This window comes from Anopheles gambiae, assembly GCF_943734735.2.
Source record: "Anopheles gambiae chromosome X unlocalized genomic scaffold, idAnoGambNW_F1_1 X_unloc_9, whole genome shotgun sequence".
In the NCBI taxonomy this organism is placed as follows: Eukaryota; Metazoa; Arthropoda; class Insecta; order Diptera; family Culicidae; genus Anopheles; species Anopheles gambiae.
This window is the reverse complement of record NW_026902703.1, coordinates 80,001-82,500: the sequence shown is the minus strand read 5'-3', so window position 1 is coordinate 82,500 and position 2,500 is coordinate 80,001. Positions and strand designations below refer to the sequence as shown.

General features: G+C 46.9%; 1 pseudogene; it reads left to right on the top strand.

The window, feature by feature from the left end:
• Window positions 1-2,500, top strand: part of LOC133394980 (large subunit ribosomal RNA) — a 9,181-nt pseudogene that overhangs the window by 3,159 nt on the left and 3,522 nt on the right.

The following is a 2,500-nucleotide window of genomic DNA, read 5'->3' as shown; positions in this document are numbered from 1 at the left end:
CTGCATAAACAGACGCGGATAGCGGGCCTGAGTTTGAGCCCAATAGAATGAGTAATACGAAAACTAAGAAGGTCAAAAAGACCAAGGGGGTTGATAAGAAAGATCCGGACCAAGCGTTCATGGATCTTCAAGATCGAATGGAGGCGATGCGTTTTGGGATAAGTAAACTCGATGATGAGTCTTCCCATTTTACGTTAGTAACGGTGATGATGGACTTCCTCGATGAGGTTATGTCCGAGTTTCGTAGATTTAGAGCCGTTAATCGCATGCAGCAGGTCCTCGACCGTCAAACGCAAACGTCGTTTGACGGTAACGATGGATTCGGGCCGCAAACGCGAAAAGGCAGAAGGCCAGTGGCTGATGACCAACAGCCTGGTCCAAGTGGGTTGCAAAGGTTGCAACAACAACAACAACAACAACCATCGAGGTTGACCCCTGTTAGGGAAGCGGTGGAAAATATTCCAAGTCCGAGAAACGGACCGAATATTAATGAGGGTAGCATTAATAAGAGGAAGAAGAAGAAGAGCAAGAAGAAGCAGAATAAGCCCAGGAAGCGGCCTGAGGCTCTGCTGATATCGGACTGCACTTCCGAGGAGCTGGCGAAATTGCTCAAGGAAATGAAGCAGTCCGATGCTCTTAAATCGGTTGGAGAGACAATCTCTAAGGTCCGACGGGCCCAAAATGGAGGCATGTTGCTAGAATTGAAGCAGGGTAGTTCTGCTAGTGCAATTGCCCCAAAGGTTAAGGAAGCGGTGAAGGGCAAGGCGTCAGTGAGAACGCTAGCTCCTTCTAAAATGATTGAGATCATGCATCTCGATGAAATTACCACCCCAGAGGAGGTTGCGGAGTCTGTCAAAGCACAGCTCAACATCGAGATAGAAATAGATCGTATCAAAATGAAGAAAGGCCGCGCGGCCGGTACGCAGTGGGCACGGATCAACGTATCGCTGCCAGACTTTCAAAGCTTCCTGAATTTGGGAAAGCTGAAAGTTGGTTGGTCGATATGCCATATCCGCGAGGTTATGGAAGAGCAGAAATGCTATAAGTGTTGGAAGGTAGGCCATACGAGCTACCATTGTAGGGAACCAGACAGAAGTAATCTGTGCTGGAAATGCGGTTTGAGTGGACACAAGAAGCAAGCTTGTACCAACTCTGTCAAGTGTTTGGATTGCGGTACGAGGTCACAGAACCTTCACGCAACGGGCAGTTATATGTGTCCTAGAAGGCGAACGATTAGATCATAATGGTTAGGTTGCTACAACATAACCAGAATCATTGTTATGCTGCATTTCAATTAATGTGGCAAACGATTAGGGAAGAATCTGCGGATATAGTGTTGATTGCAGATCCGTATCTGGCAACAACCAACGTCAAAGTGTTACGCAATGACGATAGCACAGCAGCGGTAGTGGTTAACGCGGACTTACCAGTTAAGGTAGTCAGTAAGGCTCTGAAGGGTTTAATGATAGTTGACATAGGTGATATGCGAGTGGTTAGCGTTTACGCGCCACCTAGATTTAGTATGGAAGAGTTTCAGAATATGTTGGATAACACGGTAATGGCCGTAACCGGTATCCACAAATTCGTTATCGGGGGGGACTTCAACGCTTGGTCAGCAAGTTGGAACAACCAACTTGGCGAGCGTGGAGAAACCCAGAAACGAAGAGGTGAGTTGGTTTTATCAACCTTTGCGCAGATTGACGCATTATTATTGAACGACGGCAGCACCCCAACTTATGTTGGACCAGGGCGCACGTCAGTAGTTGATCTTACTTTTGCGAGCAGAACCGTAGCAAGATCATTTAAGTGGGAGGTGTTATCTAGCTATATGAACTCTGATCATCGTGCAATACGAATAGATCTTGAGACGCAAAGCGTGCGTAATCTGTCCCGACCCATAACGGGATGGAGCATCAAGTATTTTAGCAAAGATATATTTGAAGTTATGATGCAAGCCGCTTTTGAGACCGAGGTCACAACAAGCGAACACTTAATGCGTATACTTGTCATGGCGTGTAATGCTACCATGACCAAGCGTAAGAGGTACACTCCTAACAAGAGTGCATTTTGGTGGACGTTAGAGATTGAGGCACTTCGCAAAGAGTGCAAACACCGCGATCGGTTAGCGCAAAGAGCATTTAATACTGATCTCTATTCTACTTTTAGGGACGAGTTCAAGGTAGCACGGAATGCCCTCAAGCGATTGATCAAGCATACCCGACAGAGGAAGTGGAAAGAGTTCCTGGGAACAGCGAACAACGCATCATTTGGTATTGTATATCATACGTTCAAGAAAGTGGCCGAGGGTTCGATTGGACCCCGAACCATGACATTGGACGAGTTTAGGGAAGTGGTGAGCGAGCTTTTTCCTACTCACCCAAACACGGTGTGGCCTGAATATCGTATCGATCAGCCACGAGAGTTTGAAAGGGTAACTAATGATGAGATTCTTGCGGTTGCTAGGAGACTACCTAACAAGAAGGCGCCGGGACCAGATGGT